This window comes from Rhinichthys klamathensis, unplaced genomic scaffold (genome assembly GCF_029890125.1).
Source record: "Rhinichthys klamathensis goyatoka isolate OS25496 unplaced genomic scaffold, OSU_Roscu_1.1 h1tg000385l_1, whole genome shotgun sequence".
NCBI classification, from domain to species: domain Eukaryota; kingdom Metazoa; phylum Chordata; class Actinopteri; order Cypriniformes; family Leuciscidae; genus Rhinichthys; species Rhinichthys klamathensis.
The window spans coordinates 23,130-41,568 of record NW_026606889.1 but is presented as its reverse complement, the minus strand read 5'-3'; the positions used below and the strand labels follow the sequence as shown (position 1 = coordinate 41,568).

Here is an 18,439-nt window from a genome sequence, read left to right as displayed (position 1 = left end):
GTCTCATTACTTGCGATTGGTCCAGATGATTGCAGATGTGGTGTGACTCTCAGCGTGTCACTGAGTTTGAGCGCCGGGTGTGTTTTGATGTAGGAGATTACAGGCTCTGGTTAATTTGACTAAAGCGGGGAAGATTCAGGCCTGATAGGAGGGTGGTGGAGGGATTATATGAGATTGATGGGACAGAAAAGTCTTTAACATTACCTTTCATTACGGTCATGTTGGTGTAGATGTTGTGGACTGAAGGTTATCCACCTTTAGTTTAGAATTAAACACTAACATATTGCTTACTCTATAGTGGATGCTGCCTACTAGGATTTTTCTTTCTTTTTTTTAACTTAAAGGGGTTATATATATGTAAGAATTGTCATGTATAATCACATTTTGTATTGGCAATGTGTTAACTTAAAAATTGAGACCTTCCCCGGTTATATTTTTTTTATGTGAATATCCCATATGGTCCTACGCCTTCCACAGGCGATATATATTGTGAGTCGGTGTGACCTTTATCTTACACCTTCAGGTAGGGTAAGGATGCCTAATCCATAAAGTATCTTCTTCTAGTGCTTCTCTCCTTCTTCACTGTAGCCTTCATTACTTTCGCCTCCGCTTGTGGTTTTAACACTTTCTCTTCACCCCCGTGTGTCCTTTCGTTGAACTTTGTTGTTGGTTACAAACAGTAAGTCCACGATCTTAAGTTTCACACCTTTTCCTACACAAATGTCACTCTTTTTTCTTTTTTCACACCATAATAAACAAAGTAAGTCAAATGCAGTTGTTTACACCCTACATGTAGCCTACATCACTCAATATTTTAGGTACTTTCCACTCATATTCAAGCATTTTTATATTTAAGCATGTATGGCATTACTTTAAAAGCGAGCAAAATAACATTTCTTTGAAACAGGCAAATAGTGATATCAATATCCAAAAACATATTGATAATAAAAATACATTTTAGAATGGTTAACATTAACAGTGATTGCTGTCAGGATATGAGGAGACTTCAGCATAACAAAAAAATGTTTCTGTGGAGAATCACTATTGCCCCTTTAATGATCAGTCGGCATGATGCCGGTGAATCTCAGAGCGGCTGCAAACATCCACATCACTGCGATCTGATGCTCTCTGAACGGCTGTTTTCTCACCGCTGTCATTTGTGTTGTGTGTGTATTTTGTTATTGAGAGGAAAGCGTGCAGCGCATATTTACATATTCATCTAAACGTCGCTCTCAGCAGCGTGGACGGCGTCGGGATGTTCATTAACAGTGTATCGCTGCACAGCAGTTTTCAACTTTTTACTTCTAAGCAAAGGCTGAAAAGAACTTCACCGTGAGAATATCAGGGCTTGAATCACGTTCAGTCTCTTTACGTTACATGAGCGCGAGCACAAGCAGTGAGACACTGGCTGCAGTTCTCTTAACGGCCACCGGTGTCGCTAATAACTACACAAAGACCATTTCAAGAAAACAATCATATCATATCAAGTTGTTTTTCTCCACAGAATTACTTATTTTTATATTTTGATTGATTGCAGCAATTCATGCTGGTCTTCTCAGCAGACATCTTTTCTCATGGACATAAACTCAGACCATCAGTATTGTGACCGCTCTGTCATTTTCCTCTTCAATCCCAGGAGTCAGTGCAGTAATTACTGCCCAGGAAACCCGTGATAGAGTCCAACGTTCATCAGATCAGTCTGTCTGCAATCTCGCTTTCCATTTTCTTCCAATCCGTCTCCAGACACAGCCATAGTATGGACACACTTGAAGAGAGTTTTTCTCATGCTTTTAAAAGTGATAGTCCTCACAAAAATGAAAATGGACATTTCTAGGGTCAAAAAAACCTCTATAGATCATAAAATAAACATGCACCAAAATATATATTAGGCCTATAAACAAAGATATATATTTTTAATTAATAAATGCATTGCAATACATATTACTTAAAGTAAATATATGGAATAAAAATATATATTAAGTATAACTAAACAGAAAAACAAAGTAAAAATAAATTGTCTAAATAGGGGACTTTTACAGTTATTTTTTATATACGTTTTGTGTTTTTAATATGTTGTGTAATGCAAATTATTTATTCATTGATTTTTGCAGCATATACGTACTTATTTACATTTTTTGGTGAACTATCCCTTTAAGAACCTTTTAGTTAAACGGCTTCTGCTTAAATAATTGAAATTAGCTACCGGTAAATCGTGTTTCTTAAGGTTTTTTTTTCCTTCATTAAAAGCATCCCAGATCAACCTCCTAAACAATTGGTTGATGAATGTTGAGATATAAGATTTTTTTCATTTGTCAAATGTTTTGATCACTGCATCCTTCCCAGACACTTCCATTCCGAGTTTATCACTTTACTATTATTCTCTTACCTGTGTGATAGTCATGATGCAGACCGAGTGTGTGTCCGTATAAACGCACTCTCTCTCTTCTATCGGCTCAGATCAGCAGTGTGCCGGTAGCGTGTGATACAGGCGTGTTAATTAAACAGGGCTCCGCTAAAGCGAGTCTCCATCGAGGGTAGATCTCAGAGACGCACAGCCCGAGGTACAGCGCCGGCCCCTTGAAAGAGGAAAAGCACCGAGGGAAAGAAAGATCAAAAGTGTGCACATAGAAACCCAGCGCAGATAACGCCTTATCAGACAGCCAATGAGAGAGAGAGAGAGAGTTAATTCCCCCTTTCCCTGTAAATGATATTGGAACTAATTAGAAGGATTCTCAGCACATTTCCTGTTTCAACAGCATAAAAAAGCTAGTGTGAGTAATCAGAGTAAGTGGTGTTAAATGAAGCCGGATTAGAAGCTTAATCTCGTGCACCTGGAGAAAACTGAGAATATGGGCTGAAATGCTTGCGTACATGATGCATAAATCAGTTTGTAAATAAGTGGAAAAATAAAGGGTAAATACAGTATAGTAAAAATGTGGAGTAACTAGGCTACATACAATAAGCAACTAAATTATATATATGTATATGTATGTATATTATATACACATACACTCACCTAAAGGATTATTAGGAACACCATACTAATACTGTGTTTGACCCCCTTTCGCCTTCAGATCTGCCTTAATTCTGCGTGGCATTGATTCAACAAGGTGCTGAAAGCATTCTTTAGAAATGTTGGCCCATTTTGATAGGATAGCATCTTGCAGTTGATGGAGATTTGTGGGATGCACATCCAGGGCACAAAGCTCCCGTTCCACCACATCCCAAAGATGCTCTATTGGGTTGAGATCTGGTGACTGTGGGGGCCATTTTAGTACAGTGAACTCATTGTCATGTTCAAGAAACCAATTTGAAATGATTCGAGCTTTGTGCCATGGTGCATTATCCTGCTGGAAGTAGCCATCAGAGGATGGGTACATGGTGGCCATAAAGGGATGGACATGGTCAGAAACAATGCTCAGGTAGGCCGTGGCATTTAAACGATGCCCAATTGGCACTAAGGGGCCTAAAGTGTGCCAAGAAAACATCCCCCACACCATTACACCACCACCACCAGCCTGCACAGTGATAACAAGGCATGATGGACCCATGTTCTCGTTCTGTTTACGCCAAATTCTGACTCTACCATCTGAATGTCTCAACAGAAATCGAGACTCATCAGACCAGGCAACATTTTTCCAGTCTTCAACTGTCCAATTTTGGTGAGCTCTTGCAAATTGTAGCCTCTTTTTCCTATTTGTAGTGGAGATGAGTGGTACCCGGTGGGGTCTTCTGCTGTTGTAGCCCATCCGCCTCAAGGTTGTGCGTGTTGTGGCTTCACAAATGCTTTGCTGCATACCTCGGTTGTAACGAGTGGTTATTTCAGTCAAAGTTGCTCTTCTATCAGCTTGAATCAGTCGGCTCATTCTCCTCTGACCTCTAGCATCAACAAGGCATTTTCGCCCACAGGACTGCCGCACACTGGATGTTTTTCCCTTTTCACACCATTCTTTGTAAACCCTAGAAATGGTTGTGCGTGAAAATCCCAGTAACTGAGCAGATTGTGAAATACCCAGACCGGCCCGTCTGGCACCAACAACCATGCCACGCTCAAAATTGTTTAAATCACCTTTCTTTCCCATTCTGACATTCAGTTTGGAGTTCGGGAGATTGTCTTGACCAGGACCACACCCCTAAATGCATTGAAGCAACTGCCATGTGATTGGTTGATTATAATTGCATTAATGAGGAATTGAACAGGTGTTCCTAATAATCCTTTAGGTGAGTGTATATGTATGTATGTATGTATGTATGTTTATTTATACATTTATTAATTCATTTATTTATTTAGAAAAATACTTAATTTTGTTGGTGCATGTTTATTTAACAAATTCAGGACTAAATTCAATTTTAAAAAGTATGAATGAATTGTATTTGTTTACACACACACACACACACACACACACACACACACACACACACACACACACACACACACACACACACACACACACACACACACACACACACACAGTGCTGTTAAATCGATTATTTGCATTAACACATGTTTGTGATTAAAATGTGTGTGTATATATATATATGTATATGTGTGTGTGTGTGTATTATTTACACTACCGTTCAAAAGTTTGGGGTCAGTGAGAATTTTATTTTTTTATTTTTTGGAGGAAAGAAATCAATACTTTTATTTATCAAGGAATAATTAATTTGATCGAAAGTGACAGTAAAGACATTTATAATGTTACAAAAGTCTTTTGAACTTCCTATTCATCAAAGAATCCAAAAAAAAAAAAAAACTGTATAACTGACAGACCAACAACTGTTTCAACATTGATAATAATAATAAATGTTTCTTGAGCATCAAATCCTCATATTATACTGATTTGTGAAGGATCATTTGACACTGAAGACACTGACACTGGTGATGCTGAAAATTCAGCTTTGATCACAGGAATAAATTACACTTTACTATATATTCACACAGAAAACAGCTGATTTACACTGGAATAATATTTAATACTATAACTGATTTTTGTTGTATTTTTAATCAAATAAGCGCAGCCATGGTTAGCAGAAGAGAATTCTTTTCAAAGTATTTAAAATCGTACCGACCCCAAACTTTTGAACGGTAGTGTATATGTATATATAATAACTAATATAATATAATAACTAACAAAAAACTCTAACAAATTAGTAAGTTAAATTGCTCAGTTGAATGTGGTAGTTCATATTAGGTAATCAATAACTACTATTTTTTCATACTACCAGATGACTAATAGCTACTATATACAGGTTCATAATTAACATGAAAAATGCATAATGTGTAATTAATTCTTAAGTGAAGATCATGGTAACCCACTAGTGTTACTTCATTCTTCAGAAGCAATTAATAATTATCTGGATCAGTATTATACAGTGAAAAGCATGATATCTCTCTAGCAGTGACTGAAGTCATTGTAAGCTTGAGATTTTTGTACGGTCATATGTACAGTATATGTCCTGCTCTGCTTCCTCGTTTTAAATTCAAGAGCTTAATTAGAATTGAAGAGACATCGTGTTTCAGTTCTGAATGGCAAACATCTGTGGTTATTCCAACAGCAGCGAGTGAGCGATTGTGATTCGCTGCTCATCATTTAATCCTGTAGTTCAATAATTCAACCTTTGTTTCTTCTAGAACTGATGCAGTGACAGCAGAAACTAGCATGTTCTCCGTCCAATTACTGCTCTCGGATTTCATGCTTCCTCTTGTCATTGTGGACCCAAGTGTTTTTTTGTGGAAGCTGATTAGTTCAGACAGGATCTTCATTCAGAGCAGCTTCAGTTCTAGACTCGTATGATAGAGACGAAATCAAATTGAAGCTTGCAACTGAGTCGAGACGTCAACGGTATTTCTATAGCGCTTTACACAATACAGATTGTTTTAAAGCACCTTCACAGGAAAATAATAACAGACACAAACTTGATCAAATAGGCTATAACACAGTTGTTTGGCAAGGATGTAGTTTGGGTAATCTAATGAAGTAATCATGATGATTATTAGTGATATTGTATTGTATACAAATGCATTTTTTTTAAAGCAGTAGGTTGCATTACGACATTTAAAGGGTTTTTCTGCTGTGCATCACGTCTTAACAACAGGTGTTGCATTGCATCATGTCATTCTCCTGCAGGCCACACAACGCTACTGTACGCTTCCCCGCTGTTCCCTTCTGTGGCATGACACTGTAACCATGGCAACAGAGAAAGAAAGTACAGCAAAAACAATCAGGCAGGAGCTGAGGTTGCAGGTCTGTCACATACGATGTGTCGGTGGCCTCGACTGCCTGATTCACACTGTCAGTAGATGTTACTGTCCGAGGCAAGGAGAGAGAGAGAGAGAGGTCCGTTACGTTCCCCTTCATCTCAACGACCCGTGAACCCGTCCTGCGCTCTTCTGAGCATACGGCACCTTTCTGTCCGGCCATCAATTTCACAACCTGTGTAGAGCTCAGAATTGAAGAATTGACTTTCAATTGAAATGGCAGAAAGAGGATTTTACTGAATTCCAATATATTCATTTTGTTTTGTTTTTTTTGTTGCATTTTTATTCCCTAAATTCAAATTTGAAATGCAATTCCCCTCCTACTGTAAATCAATATATTTGACTTGTTTTGCTGCCGAATATATTATATTTTCTGCATTCCTTGTATCTTTTTTTTTATTCAGTTGGCAGGCAAAAAATGCCTAATTTGTAGTGCAAAAAAACCACTTCAAACTTTTTGAAGTGATTTCTAATCATATATTTTTTGTCTAATAATATTTCCTAATATATCATATTTTTTGTATAGCCTTGGTTTATTTAGCTAGCTGGCAATATTATATATATATATATATATATTTTTTTTTTTTGCTTAATTTAGTGTGCAAAAATCCACATACAAACATGAAGTGTTATTTATTTCTAAATATAATTTGATTATAATAATATTTGTAATAAAATAGCTTTTGTTTATTCAGTTGGCTGGCGAAAAAAACTTTAGGGTGTTTTTTACTTTTCTGCTTTTAAAGTGCAAAATCTTTGGAGATATGTGTTTTTATTCCTAATATTGTATTTTTTGTGCAGTCAATCAATTTCTTTTTTTTTATTACTAATTAATCAAAATTTTCTGTAATTAATCTCGATTAATCACACTTAACATTTAAAAGTTATTAATATATTTGTATATTGTACTAATTTCAGTCTTCACTGCATACATTATTTTAAAAAATAGATTAATCCTTATTAAATCTACAAAAGTTATTCAGTCAAGAGCAGTCAGTGATTTTCTCTGTCTTTTGTTCTTTGATTAACATTGAGACATCACAGCATGTTTATTAGGCTGCTGTTACTTTAAGATCTGAAGCACATGACGTGGATCTGACGCATATCTAATGTACTCACAACTCTTATACAGTAATTTAAGACTTTATTTAGCTCGTTTAAGACTGTGCTTACGAGGATACTCAACATTTTGGCATACTTTTGTGTGTTTTTGTCCGTTCAAGCATGAAAGAGAACTCGGCGCTGAGTCTTGTGAGTGTCAGTCACACAGATAGCGCGGCAGTACAGTTATTTTTTTGCGTCTTATCGCGCTTGAATGGTTTAATAGCAGTTGAATGAATGATAGCGTTATCATTTATACTGTAGTGCAGCCAAAGAATGATGGGAAAAAATGGATGCTGCGTTAATTGTGTTTGGGGTGAATTCAGGTTGTTTGGGACACTTTTCAACATGTTAAATGAACAAATATTGTGTGTTAACACGCTAATTTTGACAGCCCTCTTTTTCTTTTCTTTCTAATAATAATTCCTAACATATAATATTTTCTTAATTTCTTTTAGCTTTTATTTATTCAGTTGGCTGCCAATAAAAACCCTTCTGGATTATTTTCTTAGTTTGAGGTGCAAAAATCCACATACAAACTTTAACTGTTTTTATATTTCTAATAATATACTTATTTCAAACCATATTTCCATATACGTTTCTCTTCATTCCTCCCGTAGTAATTATTTAGCATCTATGCTAACTGAGGTTTGTTTTCTTTCATGCTCAGTCGGCCTTTACTGCTAATTTCTACAGATGTACAGCCCAGTCCAAAAGCCTTGCTTCAGCTCTTATATACCATCGTTTTTTCTGCCCACTCTCTGCCCAAACAAACACCCACACACACTCGCTCTGTTTGCCCACATCGCTTGATCGCAGCATAATTTTCTCTTTCCTAGGGCCTTTCAATTACCCAGAATGCTGCAGTCAGTCTCTCCTCCTCCTCCCTAAAGAAATACCTCGTATAACTTCCCTGACAACTTTATCAATGTCCCATTAAATCCCAGCTAAATCATGCATTGCCATTTGGAGAGCCATCTTTTTTTATCCGCTGTGGATTTACGACCCTGCGTTCCCCATCTGCCAGCGCTGGTCGTTTTTTATTTGCCCGTCATTGATTTCCAGCTGTGCTTGGTTGTCTCCTTGCATCCCATCCTCTTCCCTTTTCACCATATTTTGAGATGATTTGCAGAGAAAAATAGCCTGCAGCACGTGTGTTTGCGCTGGCTGCGTTGTGTGTGTGTGCGCGAGACTTTGATGTGCTTCGTATGTGGGCGGACTGGTTTTATGCATGTATAATCTTTCATATAGGTGCATGGCATGGCGAATCGTCTCCTGCCCCCTACAGGGCTAAAACGCACCTCTGCATATTGTGAATCATGGCCGGTGATACGATGGAGCTGAACCTGAGAGAGTGAAACCTCTCCTCATCAACACCCGTCATTGCCCACAGACACACAGACACACAGTCACACGGTGGACGCGAGTGCTACTCCAGATCTCGCCTCGGGCTCAATCAGGATCTCTCCGGCTCGCTCACCTCACCGAGTGTTACTTTCCCTCTTTTATGATGTGCATGTAATTTAAATATATTTGATCCTATTCTACACCTCGTTGATTAGTCAGCGTCACTCTTTACTCACTCTTACTCATTACAACATCCTCAAGTGTTTTGAATATCCAGGCTAGTTTATGTTTTTGCTATGTAAGACTGAAAATCACGAGATTAATAATGTTGCATCAAAATGTGAATGTGAAAATGTGTTATCGGAATAGTTTGTGTTTACAGGTCATGTTATAAATGAATTGTGCAGTGATAGTTTGTTTGGGATGTTCATTTACACAAATGTTCTTGCAAACTGTTCTGAAACTCTTAAAAAAACTATAAACTATACGTGGGTGGGACATAACTGTTTTTGCACTCTTTGTGTGTGTTCACACTTGTAGTTCGGATCTCTTGGTTCTTTTGGTCTGGACCAAAAAAGAAAATGACACATTAAGGTTGTGTTCACACTTGGCATGTTTGGTTGGATTGAAACTAACTCTGGTGCGATTGCTCTGTTAGTGCGGTTCATTTGAATAAGAGTGAACGCTGCCATCTGAACCCTGGTGCCACCAAACAAGCGGACCGAGACGCTGAAAAGATGAGTCTCGATCCGCTTCCACACGAACTCTGGTGCGGTAAAGAATAACAAGATGAATCACAATGTCACAAGACAAAATGCTCAATCATACCTGTTTGTTCTCGTCATATTCGCGATGATGCCCATCACAGTTCAGTACAGGCGTCAGATCCGCATCTCCTCACAGCAGATCTTGGTTTGTGTGTGTGACGGAGGGATTCCTGACGCTATTTGACTCCTTTACACATTTTATAAGCTCTTCACGAGTTCTCAGCTGGTCAAAATACCATCATATGTCGGCTGCGGACATACAGCGAGCAAGTTTAGTCCAGCACACAGCATTGTTTTGGATGTTCGGTAAGTTCCGTCGTGAAATATGCATGTTTTTTTTTCTTTGTGTCCGGACCAAACTAGCCAAGTGAAGTGTGAAATAAGTCCTGGTTCGTTTATCATTCACACTGTCATTTTATGACGTAACTTACAGAACATCCAAAACAATGCTGTGCGCTGGACTAAACACGCTCGTTGTATGTGTGTACATATAGTATGGTGGTATTTTTACCAGCTGAGAACACATGAACCGCTAATAAAATGTGTAAGAGTCAAAACAGTGCCAGAATTTCCTCCGTCACACACACACACACATCTTGTGACATCATGTCCTGTTTTTGGTTCGTTAGATGTCTTTGGTCCGTGTTGCGTTCATATTTCATTCGAACCACACCAGAGTTCGTTTGGAAGCGGACCGGGAACCCCCTTTTTCTCGGTCCGCTTGTTTGGTGCACAGCAGGGTTCAGATGGCCGCATTCACACTTATTCAAATGAATCACACTGACAGAGCAATCGCACCAGAGTTCGTATTAATCGAAAATCCGCCAAGTGTGAACACAGCCTTCACGACAAGACAATTAGCAGCATCTTTGCATCACCTCTTCACCCTTCAGCTCTCCATCACACCTGTTGCTGCTCGTAAGGTTAACATTAGCTCATTTATTACTTTTATGTTATGTTAGGGGACATGCATAAATGTAGGCGTTTTTTTTCTTTCTGAGTCTGGTCTTAGTTTCCGAGCACGACTCCTGCGTTGTCCTTTCTATCTCTTTCTATCTGCGTCTCATCCCTTCGGAACGCCTCCATCTGTGTAACGCAGGAAGTCACTATAGTCACCATCCTCTTGCCATCTAGACCGTGTCTAACACGCCAACCTCCTCATGCAAAATTTACATTAAAAGCAGGAAGCCCTCTAGAGATACCAGCACCTCTTTCAACCCGCGTCTTTGATACCAGCATGTCTGAGCGGCCGATTAAATGAATTCTCTCTAGTTCCTCTGCAATTTCTGCGAAAATCAGAGGTCTAATCCTGGGACAGAGAGAGACAATCTTCTCAGCCGTTTTGATCAGTCGTAGCCACATTTTTTGGGTTCTGCTGTTCGATGCATGATGGGAATGTCCATGTGGGTTTTTATGAAGACATGCCTGAGGCCTGAGATTGTCTGGAGCCTTCAGGGGGAAAATAAGGTAAAGGAATCATTTATGAGTTTGCAGACAAACTCGGGTAATCTGAATGCATCAGTCTGACATTTTTGTCTCTTTAAGTTTTAAAGAAGGGTTGCGACTCACCCAAGCCCTCTCTTGTGGAGGTCCACAGATTTGACGTCAGGTCAGTGTGGATGATGAGAATATTAGAGAAATTATTCATGTCTTTATTACTCAGAGGGCTGTGCATTTCCCTCAGGAATCAGAGGCTAGTGAGACCTCTGAGATGTTCTCGACTGTAGACCCGAAGACATTCATTACTTTCCAGCCTTCTCCTGTAGATAAACAGCCATTTGTCACTGCAGACTTTCATGAACGGAGGTGTCTCGAGAGTCGGCTGGGAGGTTGTGCGTGGAAGCCAAAGAAAACAGAATGGGTTCTATTTATCAAGCCAGCCTGCTCTGTTTACCATCTGTGATGAACAACGCTGAGCCAAAGTACCTGCAGTTTCCCATTTCCAATAAGCATCTAAGCTGGGAAGGCGGCAGGGAAGCCTGTCTAGACCGCCAAACCCAGCAGATGAATAACTATACGTACACATGAACTGCACACAGTCCCTCGGTCTCACGCCCTCTCTGTCTGGCTCATTCTAAAGCACAAATTACGGCCTTCCGCGACTCTCCAAGTAGATATAGCTTACTACTATATACAGTAGTTTGCGTTCTCGAGCCACCAAACACCGTTGTCGTGCAAATGAACGGCCAGAACGCTGTTTTCAGTTAAAACGGTGTCGTGTAAGCGGACCCTAGTTAAAGGAGAACTCCGGCGCAAAATGAACCTTTGGTCTAATAAAACATTGGTACCTATAGTCAACCGTTCTCTGAGATTTGTTTTCATGATAATCGAATGTAAAGAGTTTTATCTCTAAAAACTGTTTAGTGTATAACGCTAGTAATGGGGGCATAAAATAAGTAAAAAGAAATCGCTAGTTTATACCACTTACAAGGCTCAAAATAGCCCCACACCAACACAGTAACATAATGAGGGTCCCTACATGCAAAACAAAGCATACCGTTCAGAAGTTCACTGAACTTCATACAGTTCAGCTCACTTAGCACGTCGTTCGTGGTTTGATTAGTCGAGACTGTTTTCCAAAGATGGCTCCTGTCTGTATACACGAAGTGGACTGTCTTTATCTTTATCTTCTTATTAAACGGTCTGTACACTTACAAAGTTTTCAATGCTTCGTTTTGCATGTAGGGACCCTCATTATGTTACTGTGTTCGTGTGGGGCTATTTTGAGCCTTGTTAGTGGTATAAACTAGCGATTTCTTTTTACTTATTATATGCCCCCATTACTAGCGTTATACGCTAAACAGTTTTTAGAGATAAAACTCTTTACATTCGATTATCATGAAAACAAATCTCAGAGAACGGTTGACTAGGTACCAATGTTTTATTAGACCTAAGGTTCTTTTTGCGCCGGAGTTCTCCTTAAATAACTAATGATCTTTGTAACAGAAGTGAATCAATCAAAAAACTTACTAGCTGTACAACAACGTTATTCTAGAGCTGCTGTAAAGCCAAAACTATCTCTTGTACTTTAACTATTATCACTGTAAAGCTGCTTTGAAACAATCTGTATTGATAAAAGCGCTATATAAATGAAGGTGACTTGACTTTCGGAGGCTGAAGGTGTGGTTGGAAATAGGGGTTGAAGGACTTCAGATTTTAAAAAAGTTTTTTATGTGATTAAAGTCGAGTCGATGTTGACTACTCGCTGATGATGTCATTAATGAACAAATAAGCCTGAACCTTGAGCTGAGACTCGAATGTGGGTTGCCTTGTGCACAGTTATGGCACATGACACAGTGCTGCCCACAAGGCTATTGCTATTTCTTTATATATATATTACGGAGTGAATAGATTGGGCACCAGTGATCGTTCTTGTGGTGCCATCTACTAATCAATGTTGTCTTGGAATAATTTTCCAGATATCAAATGGTGTAATTTTTAGTGGTAGCTAGCGGTTAGGTTGTGAATTGCAACCAACAGAAGTTACGGTGGCCGAAAGGAGAAGATGTCGTCGTCTGAGACAGCAGAGAGTAGCCAGTTAAGCAATGAGTTTTCTTTGCAAAGATAAATTAAGACATTATATTTACTTAATTATTCAGTAGTGTGATGTTATTGTGATTATATTATTGTTACTTGTTCATCATTGTGTCAGTGTTTTATTCGCTGATTTTATCTAGCTTCTTTGCATGAAGAACAACATAGTGACGAAACGCATTTGTCCTTTTAGGGCCACTGTAGAAACATGGCGGTGCAAAATGGCTGTTTCAATGTAAGGGGACCCACGGTGTATGTAGATAGAAATGGCTCATTCTAAGGTCATACAAACACAACGGTCCATTGTGTAAGGTGAAACCACTGAAAACATAGTTATGTATATTATATTTATACTGTCAACAGATCCTCCTAAATATTACACAATGCACCTTTAACAGCTCTAACTGCAAATGCTAACGGATTGCTTTCTCTATTCATTGCGTGGCACAGCACTATGGGTAAAGCTAAAGCAAAGACCAGCACCCGTGAGAGCAGTCCTGGTGATGGCTTGTTCACTGAGAATACTGTAATACTTTTCTCCCATTTTTATATGGAGCCAGCTTTACGTCTCCCTTCGGAAGCGCTCGGGGTCCAAACAGTTTGTTTTGACATAACAAGGCCGACCCAGCATGCTCTTGCTTTATTACGAATCAGCAGTCCACTGTAAGCCAACTTCAACACAGCTGATGTCCTGCGGCGGCTCCTAAGGACTTCAGTGCATCTGAGTTGGCCAAGTTCAGTGGGTAAATGTGGATGCCAAATGAAGAAACACTTTGCAATCCATTCACTCCGTTAGTTTGCTTTGGTACGTACATGCTCGCAGTCGGCCTCTGTTATATATACAAACGTGGCAGACACACAGGGAGACTTCATTTTTAGTGCAAAAGGAACATGGTGGATAAGAGCCACATTCAATTTGGCAAAAACAGGGATGTTTTAAACTTTTATATTATTAGCGGTTTCCCTGCAGCTGCTGTGCTGATAGCAGCGGCCTCATGCTGGGAGGTATTTATAGTGAGTTTCAGTGCACTTGAGATTCTGTCCGTTCTGCTCCCTCACATTGATTAACAGTGACACCCATTTATTTTTTTAATAGCATGACGGTAGCATGAGCTGATAATGTAGCTTTTCCTGTAACAAGCTACTTTTTCCTCTTTACAAAAAAAAAGTCTCTCTCTCTGTCTTTCCCTCTCTCAATTTTCAAGTAGCTTTATTTATGCACATATACTTTACAATTGTAGTGTATCACAGTTTCCACAAAAATATGAAGCAGCACAACTGTTTTAAACATGGATGACTGGAGTAATGATGCTGAAAATTCAGCTTTGTGTAACAGGAATAATTTACATTTTAAAAATATATTACAGTAGAAAACTGTAATAATATTTCACAATATTAGTGTTGTCAAAAACTGTCAAATTGAATCATTACGATTAATCGCATCTAACGTATAAGTTCGTAAATGTGCGTGTGTGTATGTTTATGTGTGTATATATATATATATATACACTCACCGGCCACTTTATTAGGTACCCCATGCTAGTAACGGGTTGGACCCCCTTTTGCCTTCAGAACTGCCTCAATTCTTCGTGGCATAGATTCAACAAGGTGCTGGAAGCATTCCTTTAGGGAGTTTGGTCCATATTGACATGATGGCATCACACAGTTGCCGCAGATTTGTCGGCTGCACATCCATGATGCGAATCTCCCGTTCCACCACATCCCAAAGATGCTCTATTGGGTTGAGATCTGGTGACTGTGGAGGCCATTTTAGTACAGTGAACTCATTGTCATGTTCAAGAAACCAATTTGAAATGATTAGAGCTTTGTGACATGGTGGAAGTAGCCATCAGAGGATGGGTACATGGTGGCCATAAAGGGATGTACATGGTCAGAAACAATGCTCAGGTAGGCCGTGGCATTTAAACGATGCCCAATTGGCACTAAGGGGCCTAAAGTGTGCCAGGAAAACATCCCCCACACCATTACACCACCACCACCAGCCTGCACAGTGGTAACAAGGCATGATGGTTCCATGTTCTCAATCTGTTTACGCCAAATTCTGACTCTAACATCTGAATGTCTCAACAGAAATCGAGACTCATCAGACCAGGCAACATTTTTCCAGTCTTCAACTGTTTAATTTTGGTGAGCTCTTGCAAATTGTAGCCTCTTTTTCCTATTTGTAGTGGAGATGAGTGGTACCCGGTGGAGTCTTCTGTTGTTGTAGCCCATCCGCCTCAAGGTTGTGCGTGTTGTGGCTTCACAAATGCTTTGCTGCATACCTCGGTTGTAACGAGTGGTTATTTCAGTCACTGTTGCCCTTCTATCAGCTCGAACCAGTCTGGCCATTCTCCTCTGACCTCTGGCATCAACAAGGCATTTCCGCCCACAGAACTGCCGCTCACTGGATGTTTTTTCTTTTTCGGACCATTGTCTGTAAACCCTAGAGATGGTTGTGCGTGAAAATCCCAGTATATTAGCAGTTTCTGAAATACTCAGACCAGCCCTTCTGGCACCAACAATCATGCCACGTTCAAAGTCACTCAAATCAACTTTCTTCCCCATACTGATGCTCGGTTTGAACTGCAGGAGATTGTCTTGACCATGTCTACATGCCTAAATGCACTGAGTTGCCGCCATGTGATTGGCTGCTTAGAAATTAAGTGTTAACGAGCAGTTGGACAGGTGTACCTAATAAAGTGGCCGGTGAGTGTATATATATATATATATATATATACACACTGTGTGTATATATATATATATACTGTATATATGAAATATCATCTTGTTTGTAGTGAAACATTTAGTAAAATGCTGCTGTTCACTCCTGTTTTTGATTCTGTTATATTAAAAAGGGTGTTATAAGTTACATTTAAGTGTACTTGAGGTGTAGTGAACTACTTTAAATTGTGATTAGCCAGTAACTTATAGATACAGTTTCTAGGTAGCCTCCTCAGCACTGCATGTTTATGTGGTAGAACTATGATACTTTTAACCTTATAATGAATGTATGCATGAGTATGTGTGCATACTCATATATCCACATCCCTACAAGTGTGCAGTGAGTCCATGAGGCCTTGCAGCACTGAAGCGAGTGGGTGTCTGTGTTCCCAAGGAAACGAGCAACATGGAAACACACCAGCTGAACCTTACCGGACTGTAGCTATGTGAGAGATAAACCCTGGCAGGGTGTCTTCTATAGGACTGATTGTCTATGCGACCCAGTTTTCCTGTTCTTCCATTCATATCCATGGGTTTATTTCTGTGTTTAAGTGCACTTACAGCAAACAATGTTTAAGATATGTTCCTCTGCCCATCTGATGGTCTTGTTAAAGCGACTGAGGATCAAATTGACGCCTCACATTGATAATTCATGACTTCAGGCCATGTGTGTGAAATGTCGACCCAGCACAAGCTACAGCTGTGAAAACTTGAGGTTGAGTAAATGACAGAATTTTACATTTTGGGGTGAATTATCCCTTTAAGTAGGCTAAGTTAATTAGGGTTAGGAGAAAACAATCTACAATGTGGCCCAGAAAACTGGAAAACATGTTGCTTCATATTTAGATGTAAAAACTTTACCACTGACAGAAGTACATACTTCTCAATGTAATTTTAGTGTTAGTGTGTGTTGTGGTCGTACATGCAGAGGATTCTGGGATCAAAGCTGTAGCGCTCGGAGAGACGCTCGTCTTTGATGCCCTTTACTGATCAAATGAGTTTTGATGGTATTGATCAGCTTCCATGAGATGAGCAGATTGTATCATTTATGGGTAAAAAATAGTAGTTAATAAACACTCCGAGCCAATTCAAAACTGTATACTGTAATTTTGCTGGGGAGTAACTAACTAAATAATAGCACAACACTAGTTTATTTGTGTTCAAAGGTGTAGTTTTACCGTTCGTTCATTCATTATTTGTTCATTCAGAAGTCACCACTTCACCAGTTTCTGTGCAGCATTTTGTCTTTTTTTATGTGTGCGTCTCAAAAGATTTTGTAAAATGGTGCTGTTTGTCACTATTTAGTTTGGTTCCATTATATATATGACTTGAGTGTGTTTTATTAGTTGTATATTGTGTAAATCTATCTAAGTTGAATGCCGATTAAAATGAATCTTGAGCCTGATAAAATACTCTAACTGAGAAGAGAAATCATATCTTGGGATATTTACGGTGGTACTGATAGTTAAATAGTGTTTGACTATAACCACTAAGTTATGAGAAGCTTGAAGCATTAAATTGTTATTTATTTTATAAAGATCACTGGTTGCTCTAATTGGTCATAAAAATGCCAACAAATGCCCCCATGTGAAGTGACCCCAAGAAGAACTGGAACAATTAAGCCACTTAAGTTTTGACATTCAGACATCTTTAAGTGTGACTTTAGTGTATGAATGCTTTTTAGGGTCACTGTATGTTTAAAGCATGTGGATCTCTGCTTTCGGCAGCTCATTAGAGGAGTATATCTTCAGCATTTATGATCTCAAACTTTGCATTCGAGTCTCTGTAGAGTTGCTGAAGCTATTTTGCAGCACATTGACGCCTAATGGGCATTTCTTGAGCGGTGACGTCTGTACTCTTGCCTGCTAATGGCTGCATTTGGGAGCTATTAATGGTAAACATTTTAAGGCCAAGCAGAAAAGCATTCGTCAGCAGATTTCCTTCGAGGTCGTCAATAGTCCACGTTATTTCTCATTGCTCATTAGGTTTTTATGTTCAAGAGTTAAGAAGCAATACTGTTAGTTATAGATGTGTTTTTTCGGGTATGTCCCGTGGCTTTGTGAGCAGAAATATTTAAATAATGTTTTTGCAGGAAGCAAAATGTTTTTGCATTAGCTTGTGTTTTTCTAACAGTCCAGTGCTTTTTTTTTTTCCTTGGCACGGAGATTAACTTGTAATAAAGCCAATAATTTTTCATGCATTGCTGAATTTCCTGCCACTTTCATGGTGTTTACAAACACTAGGCAAAATGTACAACTTTCAAGATGACTAAAATGCTTTTTAATGTGAGTTGAGAAGATGTTTTTCCTGTTTAATTTAAGTCTGGTGTGTCTTTCATTTCATTTCCTACGTTATTCATGTAACCCTATTAAAGTGCAGGACTGGCATGTGTTTAATGTCTCTGAACATACATGGTTTGACTGGAAAGGTCAGTCATGGAGGATGGCGTATAATTATCCTGATTTGACCATATACCATTTATCATTTGTAATTTGTATGCCACTAATTACACCAGACTGTGTATTTGAAAATCTAGTAGGTCATGTGAGTCTCTGAAAAGCCTCATTCAGTCATGCAAGAACTATATCTTTGAATGGGGAAACATCAAATTCTCCAAAGCGGTTCACCAAGCTTACGGTTAAATGTAATATTTGAAATAACCAATGAAATATGTCTCTTAAATTTAGTTGCTCAAACCATGACAGAA

At 39.0% G+C, this 18,439-nt stretch overlaps 1 protein-coding gene across 1 annotated transcript in view; it reads left to right on the top strand.

Annotated features, from left to right (window-relative positions):
* Nucleotides 1-18,439, top strand: part of LOC130069822 (mannosyl-oligosaccharide 1,2-alpha-mannosidase IC-like) — a gene marked incomplete at its 3' end in the record, with an annotated part of 108,288 nt that overhangs the window by 66,726 nt on the left and 23,123 nt on the right. The window lies entirely within an intron of this gene.